Source organism: Bidens hawaiensis, unplaced genomic scaffold (assembly GCF_021521415.1).
Source record: "Bidens hawaiensis isolate Kalapana, Puna unplaced genomic scaffold, B.hawaiensis_p1.1 tig00049037_1, whole genome shotgun sequence".
Taxonomy (NCBI): domain Eukaryota; kingdom Viridiplantae; phylum Streptophyta; class Magnoliopsida; order Asterales; family Asteraceae; genus Bidens; species Bidens hawaiensis.
This window is the reverse complement of record NW_027498772.1, coordinates 17226-27168: the sequence shown is the minus strand read 5'-3', so window position 1 is coordinate 27168 and position 9943 is coordinate 17226. Positions and strand designations below refer to the sequence as shown.

Genomic DNA, 9943 nt, shown 5'->3' with positions numbered 1-9943 from the left:
AAAACAATTAGGAAACATGTTGTAATTAGGAAACATAACCAACTATGACCGACTTGTCATTATTAGCCCTTCAAGTTCACCGACTTATGACTTGAAGTCCGAAATTACGTCCAACAAGATTGACTATCTTAGAGAGTCCGCTATGATGAAATCCATAAACGCTTACAACCATGACTATAAAGCCACCGGAATTTTCCTTGAAATATATGCAGATAATTCAAATATTTTGCATGTATATACAGAAATCGCACACATTAAACAAACAAAACAACATGTAGATAAAAAAAACATAGTGTCAATCACATCTTCACTTTTCAAGAATCAAAAGTATCTTCAACATCAAGTATGGTAATGAAGGGCCTCTTTAATAAACCTCTGAAAATTATTGTATGATGAACCACCAACATCAGTAGCTTCTTTTGCTTTCCTTTTCCATTCTTTGGCCTTTGTTCTTATTTCTTTCCCTTTATCCCCTTGCATCATCTCCCTAACAAGAACTTCAACTTCATTTCTCTTCACATCATGATTAACCTCCATACCGATCCCCCATTCGGTGCATGCAAACCGACAATTTGTTTGTTGATCCGAAAAAACGGCCAACAAATCAAAGGGACCCCTTCAAGTATACTCTCAGTAGTCGAATTCCATCCACAATGTGACAAGAACGCACCAACCGAAGGGTGAGCCAAAACCTTATCTTGATCACACCAACTAACCAACATCCCTCTATCGTTAATCTCTTCCAAAAACTCTCCTGGCAACGCGGCCGAATCCCCCATGGTCACATCGGGTCGAACCACCCATAAAAACGGTTGCATACTGTTTTCCAGGCCCCACGCGAACTCGACCAGGTGTTGGTCAGTCATGGTAGTCACACTACCATAATTAACATAGATAACAGACCCGTCTTCCTTTTGGTCTAGCCACTGTAAACAACTTGAGTCTGGACTCCACAAACTCGAGTTGAGTGATTGTACCGGACTGTCGTGCGGTACATATCTGGCTAGTAAAGGAAGAGGGCCTATTGTGTATATATTCGGGTAGTTTAATTTTGAAGCAATCGCCTCTACTACTTTGTGTTCCAATGCATCGAACGTGTTGAAGATGATTGCGGGTGCGTTTAAGTTATTTTGAGCTTCCTCTCCCATGAAATCAAACATGATATCGTTCGGATCCGTTGTTATAATGAAGCTTGGAATGTCTTTATAACGAAGATTGGTCATCCCCGGGATCCAATCAATTGGTTTTTCTAGTGTACCATCCGTTAAATAGCTATCGTCTACAAATAGTTACAAGTATGTATAGTGATCATAGTGTACATGTACAAATCATAGAAATTTGAATAATAATTTTTTGTAAGGTGAATAACAGATATGAACCAAGTTTTAGATCTGAATCGAACCCAAAAGTCAACCCAAACTATTAAACTAATTAAGCCATAAACCAAAAAATTGGAAAAACATAACTTGAAATATTTGCAACCCTTGTCGCAAATGCCTTTGTGACAGGTTTTGCTGGTTGTTTAAACCTAGTAACGAATGACTTTTGCGACACCTATATTTACAACTTATTTGCGACCAGAATTCCTGTAGCAAAATTAATAATCAAATTTGTGGCCGGGAGTCTCACTAGAAGTTGACTTGTATTGGTCGTTAATCTGGTCTTTTGATATATTTATAGTAGTAAAACTGATAGTTTGTTGGATTTAATATGTTCTTTAACAGACTATATTAGTTCGGTTTCACTGAAATTTAGTCATATACAAAAGGGAAATAACCTAATCGAATCCGTACATAATCAAACCATTCGATAAACGAACTGTCCACAATAAAGCATTGAAGGCCAAATCTTATTCAAGGAAACAGTCGGTTAATCGTACCCTTACATAACGAATAACCATAACTGAAAATTAACAGCCAAATTAACCAAACCTAACTATTTGCATCCTAAGTTATGCATATGTATACCAGTCATATTTTGATAGTTCCTAGTGAATAGTGATTACCCTTATTGGTGAATATCTTAGGGTTATTATACTTAGTTGGGTATCAAAAAAAAATTTTCGTTTTGTGAAATTCGTAACGTTTTAAAAAGGTGACTTCATCGAAAAAATTTCTGGATCCGTTACTGTGTAACACTATACCGACCTTTAAACAGAAAGATCCCCCTTTTGATAAACTCTCTATAATGCAAAAAAAACATGAAAGCGCACGCAGGAGAGGTCCAAAACTGAACCTAGGAATCCCTAAATCCATAGCCGCCTTTATGGCAAAGCTCATCACACCATCTCCAATCACACAGCTGACCGGAGGAACCCCGGTCAACGAGTTCAACCGACACAACAACTCTTTGAACGGACCCAAACATGTCTTTCTAGTCATGTCACAAAGCATGGGCACGTCCTGAGTGGCGTCTCTATCCGAGTGAGGCATACCATCGGGAATGGTCTCGAACCGGAAATCTGGCAAGTCGTTGACGGATTCTGGGCCTTTGGAACAGATGAGGCGGCGGTGGTTGAATTCGGTGTTGACAAAGGTGATGTGGAAGCCATGGGAGTGTAGAAGCTTTGCTAGCTTCATGAAAGGGGTTACATGGCCTTGTGAGGGGTATGGGACTAGGGCTGCATGGGGTTTGGTTATGGAAGTGGAACCCATTTAGATTAAGGTTGTGGAACTCACATTAATTTTCTAACGTTATATAAACTTCTTAGATGGCTCCATGGTGCGTTGTTCGGGTGCATTTCTTATTATTATCATTTTTTTATTTATTTGATTCTATGTATTTTTCTATTGAATAATACATTCGAGTAGGTATGTCGTATGTGATTCGAATATCCCTAACTTTTTATTCTGTAATCTGTATACATGTTATATTAAAAATAGACAAATATATGAGATTCAACTATCAGTTTGATGGCTGGATGGGTTATTATTAAAATAAATGATTCTTCAAGTTGATATAGAAAAGAAAATTAAATGATTCTTAATTAACAATCCAATTTGACCCTTCAATCAGTTTGTTTATTATATGAAAATTTCATGATCGACAACGAGCTTGTGCTAGGTGGTTCCACTTTTGACAACACCATCAACACTATATATCGTGTCTAAGGGCATATCCCATGTATATTATTACAAACCTATACAAATTATCTATATTTCATGTCACGTTAGATTTTAAAGTTTTCTAAATAAACCTTTGTTTTTCTCACAACACCACATCTCCGGCCTAATATATATATATATATATATATATATATATATATATATAGAAAAGGGTTCAAATAAGAATAAATAGTTTCCTAAAAATGGTAAGAACCAACAAAAAATTGACATTTGGCATTACAAATGGTGGTGAAAGAACAATTCTACGAAACTATGTCGGTTATAATGATAAAAGAGTAATTTTAGGAAACTATGTCGGTTATTGGTAATTTTGAATCTCAACCATTGATTAACATGATCCAATGGCTATGATTTATTCCTAGTCTTCCTAGAAAACTATTTATTTTTAAGATAACCCTCCCCTATATATATATATATATATATAATAATATAATTACAAAGTTTGATGCCGCAAAGTCCTGACAGGGCAACTTTGTTGCACCTTATTGATCCCTTTTAATTTGTTATAGTTTCGGTCCGTAACAAACATAACGAAAACCGGCCGAACACTTATTGGTTCTTTTTTGTTTGTTTTAGTTATGGTCCGTAACAAACGTGCCGCAAAGTCCCAAATGTGTAACTTTGCGGCACCTTATTGGTCCTTTTTAATTTGTTTTAGTTTCGATCCGTAACAAACGTAATGAAAACCGCCCACACTTATTGGTCGTTTTTGGTTTGTTTTAGTTTCGGTCTGTAACGAAAACCGACTGAATGTCAATTTTATTTTGTTTTAGTCCAGTACCGTAACAAACGTAGCTAAAATTGACTTGATGCCGATTTTGTTTTTGTTTTTGTTTTGGTTCCGATACCGTAACGAACGTGACATAAACCAACCAAATTTGCGTAGACTCACCGTCTCAACGCCCAAGATTGACAACGGTAGGTTTTACCAACGATCGAGTTTTACCGACCAACATCACTTAATTGGTCCACCTCAAATTTTATTGTTTTTTTGTTTTTATTATACATGGCTTTAGTTACGATACAATAACAAACGTGACTGAAAACGACCGATTTTGCGCCGACTTATTGCCTCAACCCTTGTGACCGATAACATTTGGGTTTTACCATTATCCGGTTTTTACCAACCTGCCCCGGCGCAATGGGCCGGGTAAAACGCTAGTATATAAATAAAAGTACAAACAAATTATATAAAATAAAATCTGAAATTAATAACAAAATATTAACCAAACTTAAAAACAAATATTACATTAAATTTAGGAAGTATATTAACTAAAAAAACATAATCAACTAAAATATAATAAGAAAAAAAAATAACTCTTTTAAATACTACATTCATATATATTGGGTCATAATATACTTATGCATCACATGTTGGACCCGACAAAGTAGCTCCATGTAACATCCGATTTTTTAGATAATAAATAAAAGAACGTTATTTAGTTAAATGGTGTGTTATTATTTAGTTAAGTTAAATAATAATAAATTGAGTTGTGGGTTTGAAAATAAAATATGAACTAAGGGAATAGTTATGGGTCTTAAGGTCCATGTGCTTATACTATATAAACCTCTTAAATCTCCCTAAAACCCTAAATCCTCATTCCACCATCTTGCCTCCACACTAAAAATCACACACAAACACTCCTCCCCCGTTTCGGATTCAGATCCGAGCTAAAGGAAGGATAGATTTCGTGATTCAATCTTCACCAACAGCAAGAAGTATAACATGATTCATGTGTAAAATCCAAAAAGGTACGTTTTTAATTAAAAGGTTAAGTATTTGTGGTCGGATCGCTATGAAACTTGAAAGGATAGTGAATCGGACCTTAACGTATAAGAAAAGACATAAACTTAGTGTTAAATGAGTTGTTGTGTGCGATTCAGAACGAACGGGTGTCGTTAGGACCACATATGAACTAGTAGATAGAGTTGTTATAGCCCAGAACTCGTTATATTGGTAAAACGGGTCATTAGGGGCTGAAGGAGAACTATTAAAACGGAAAGAAAAAGAAATTCAGTTTGAATCGCATTAATGGGGAATGCGATATGATTCGTTTGGTATATGCGATTTGATTCGTTTGCTTTATGCGATATGATTCGTTTGGTATATGCTATTTGATTCGTTTGGTATATGCGATTCGATTCGCTTGGTATATGCGATTTGATTCGTTTGGTATTGGTATAAGTTAATTCAATTCGTTTAGTATATGTGATTCAATTCGTTTGGTATATGCAAATTCGATTCATTTGGTATATACGATTCAATCCATTTTGGTATATGCGATTCGATTCGTTTGCTATATGAGATTCGATTTGTCTGGTATATGTGATTCGATTAATTTTGGTATATGCGATGAGATTCATTTGGTAATCAATGCATGTGAATTCAATCTGGTCACCATGTAAATATGGTTAAGAAAAGAAATAGTGACCCAATTGACTAAGTCATATTAGTTTAATGACTTGGGTAGTAAGACTTAGATAGAAAGTAGTTAATTAATTTACACTTATATTTGTTATACAGTTAGTCGTGCTTCGCTAAAGAGGGGCACTACAATCAATTCCAAAAGAAACAGACCCAGGTGAGTTCTAGCTCCTTCTCTTTGAATGTTTTAGGAGTTGTATGCATACTTGTAAGAAAAGAAGTATATACATGTATATATGGTGTATGTGAATAACTATTGCAAGAATGTAAGAATGATAGTAAATATATGTCTTGTGTGTTTAATATGCTTACTTGGGTATAATTGTAAGGGTCAAGTAAATAGTAGAATGTAGGAATCAGGGTGGCAAACCCTTCTAATGTTTGGGCAAAAGTTAGGGCGGCAGAACCTTATAATATATATGCAAGAGTAGAGTGACCGACTCTATGATATCGGTGCAAGAGTTAGGGCGGCAGACCCTTATAATATATGTGCAAGAGTAGACTGGCCAACTCTATAATATCATTGCAATAGTTAGGGCGGCAGACCCTTCTAATATATGTGCAAGAATGTAAGAATAAACCGTATGAATATGTAAGAGTAAATGAAAGAGTATCTAAGCAGCAAGAAAGTAAGTACAGGTCAAGTGTAAGGGTAGTATCTTCATATACGAATAAGTATGTTAAATGTGTAAGACGAACCTGTGATTTGTTAAAGTAGAACTCACTCAGCGTAGATGACTTTTAGTATGCACGCATGTGAGTAGAATAAAGCAGCTGGCTTGAGGTGGGACATGACATCAAAGAATAAAGACTGGCATTGAAAAAAGAAAGAATCATGTTATGTTTTTATGTTTTTATGTTTTTAACTTGAAAGACAAGTGTTAATGTTATATGAAAGTTTATGATATTTGTAACAAATTGTTGAAGTTTTTATTATTCAGCATCAGTTTTTATTCACTCAGATTTAGAATTGTGTTTTTGAGTAAATCTAACACCAAAGTAGGGTACCCAAGTCAGGGGCCTTACACTCCACGGACTCATGCACATTATCGAAATAAATTGTATAAACACGTGTTGGTGGTCAATGCACGCTTTCTCATATTTGGTCACTATGCATGAAACAACTTTTAAAGCAGTCTAACCCACCATGAAAACACTGCTCCCCAATCCCACAATAGGGTAAACCCCTGTTAGATCCGCACACATATGTTTTCCTCCTATACATCAAAAAGACCATAATGTCAATTGGTCTAAGTGTTGATATTCCTTCTAACGGGTTGATTAAGAAATTAGCAGGTGCTTGTTTCTAAACAAAAATCTTTGCCTACCGAAATATGTCAAAACAAATGTCCCTAACCAAATCATATTGATATTTAAACTCGGCAGTTCACTACAATCTACTGCATGCTCTCTAAAGGAGTCCAAACCGCCTCTTCAGAGATCTCTAGATTCAATAGGAGACCTGGGTTGAGAGCCGTGGAGAGCTTTGAGAGTAATAGTTTTAAGCGCTTAGTTAGTGGGATTTCAAGATCTCCTTGATTAATTCGACAAAATCCTAATAATTGATTAGCCACAACATATTGAATTTGAGGCAAATGCTTCTTTTGATTTCGGTTCATGGCGGCAATGGATGTTGATGGAGACCGGAGTTACCAACCATTGAACGTTACTTAACTACACAATTTTCGAGCGATGCTAACTAGCCAGAGATGGAGTCAGCTACTTGGTGGTCAGGGGGTCTATAGCAGTGGGTGTCTTTGTAATACAGAAGTGTTCCATATTAGGCATGTTCATGAGCCGAGCTAAGCCCGAGCCAGGGCCAGCTTGAGCTCGAGCTCGAAGTTCAATCGAGCTGGCTCAGCTTGAACTCGAAAACCACATCGAGCTGGAAATATGAGCTCAGTCTCGGCTCGGTTTTAACTCGAGCCAGCTCGGCTCGACACGGTTTGGCTTAAACTTAAAAATTTTATTAACACTTCAGCAAAATCCAAACACAAGTTACACACCAACTAATCCTGTAAAATTAGAAAATAAAAGAAATATCAAAACTTCAATGAAAAGAATGAGATTTGTGGTGTGAAATTAGAGAAGTTTTACCTGTGATCAACCAATTAAGCAACAAACAAGTTCAATCAATCTTATGGTGATTGATAGCAGCAGCATCATGACTTCGAGTTAGAGTTTTATGAGCCAAACGAGGCAAGAGCGGCATAGCATAGAGACGATGGCGATTAGGGTTGTGTGGATGATGGAGCGACAGAGCAGATATCATGTTTATGTTTTGCAATTTAGTTTCCATATTATGTGGTTGTATTGGGCTGGATTCTTTTAATAGGATGGAAGCCTATATGTCAAATAATGGATATTTGGAGTTTGGACTAGATAATTCTATGTATACATATAAAAATATATAATAAATTAAAATAAATAATTCGAGCCTATCGAGCGAGCTCGAGTCGAGCCGAGGCTAGCTTAGGCTCGGCTAGGCTCGTTTACGATCGAATCAATTTCGAGAGAGCTTTCTCCGAGCTTTTTTCGAGCGAGTTTCGAACCATGAGCTTTTTGAACAACCCTAGTCCATACTCCATAATGTTTTAATATTTGTTTATTTAGTAAAAGGAAAATTAAAAGTAGTTTTCTCCATCACATGTGTCATACATGATCTAAGTTAATAGAGTTGCTGAATAAAAGTTTATGAAAATGACTAAAGCTCTAGCGAAATGAGTTTTGAAATGATACTTTTTGAAAGTCATTTTTTAAAAAATCCACTCTATAATTTATAATAAATTGTACTCTAATCTAACATAAAAGTGTTTCTACATCTAAATATAACTAAAGAGGTTTAATTAATATAAAATCAAGTAACCTTATTATTTTACGATTAAATGATGACCATAATCAGTTTAGTTTATTAGATTTAAAGATACTTTAAAAGGAATTAGAAAGAAAAGTAGAAAACAATCCATCCCTAGCAACAAAAAAACATCCTAACACAAATCCAAAAAAAACGTCGCCGTTATTCACATATCCTAATTCAACCTCTTGTAACCACCGCCTTCCCTGCAACGACTAACTTCTTTGGAACCACCTGCAACTTTAGTTTGAAAAAGTGCTAGTTACTTCGAGGTATTAGTTAAAAAGAAAATGACAATTACAAGTTCAACATCAATTATAGGGTTCAATAATATCATGTTATCAAAATAAAAGGAGCAATTACATTGACATAATATATTGTATTTCCTTTGTATATATCAATGTGTCCGTCTATATAACTTGTACCCATTTATTGTATTTTTTTATCAATCAATACACATATCATTTATTGTTTATTAATGGTATCAGAGTGGTATCAAATGATTCTACGATGAAACAAATCGGTACTCCTCTACCCTTTAATAAGCTTCCAAACACCATTGTCAAGATGTGTTCCACGACGGTAGCTTAAAGTCAATAACATAACCATGAACAATGATGTCTAACAACCAATATAGCCAATCTCACCAACAATGATCTCATTTCATATGATCAACTTAAAACATAACTTGTTTAACGGCCTACAAATTAATCAACATCAAACTCAACAACCAGAATTATGTCCTATGGGCTTGAATGATTCAAGTCCTATAGCTGGAAAATCGAAAGCCCCATTGAATCATTTATCCAGAAAACCACTAGACCTAAAACAAGTGCTCGCTAGCAACTTGCCCGATTTCCCTGCATCAAAATTAATGTGGAATGTTCTCGTGGTCACATACAACAATGGTAGTGTAGAGTTGCAAACTTTAATTCTTCATGTAAAAGTGAACAAAATCATACAGAACGTCGTACCTCTTGAGGACTTCTGGATTGTGATGCAAGGGATTGGGGCTAGATTGAACGAAGAGAAGAAACAAACTCTAAACTTGTAGGATCAATTCGACAAACAACAAAATTTTGACATGACAAAAATTGTTCCAATTCTTTAATGCTTTGGACCGTAAATATGACCTCCTAAGACCAGAAATACTATCATGGGATCTCCTACCCTTAGCGGATGGAACTTACACCGTCATTCAAAAAGACCACTCACCAAGACATACTAGGAGTAGTATATTAGGAGTAGCTAGTCTTAGGCGATATGCCATCACAAGTAGGCGTGGCGGCCGGCTTGGTGATCACCGGCCACGATATCGACAATAGCTTTGATCTTTGATCTTGTTTTGCCACCTTTTATTATGAGCATTAGACGATTGATACACAACAACCATTATTTTCATGTTCAACAAATTCTGATTTTCGTTAAATGACGTTGGTGCTCTATCTGTTACAATCGTTTTGTTTGTGGATCCTTAATTAAACAAATATATCGAACTTGCTAAAACCCTCATGTTACAATCGTTTTGTGTGTGGATCC

General features: G+C 35.7%; 1 pseudogene across 1 annotated transcript; it reads right to left on the bottom strand.

The window, feature by feature from the left end:
- Nucleotides 1–281: 281 nt before the first annotated feature.
- Nucleotides 282–2657, bottom strand: LOC143597782 (linamarin synthase 2-like; annotated as a pseudogene). The gene is made up of 2 exons (XR_013146990.1): nt 2148–2657; nt 282–1279 (listed from the first exon to the last, which is right to left on the bottom strand). The product of XR_013146990.1 is annotated as a linamarin synthase 2-like (transcript).
- Nucleotides 2658–9943: the final 7286 nt, after the last annotated feature.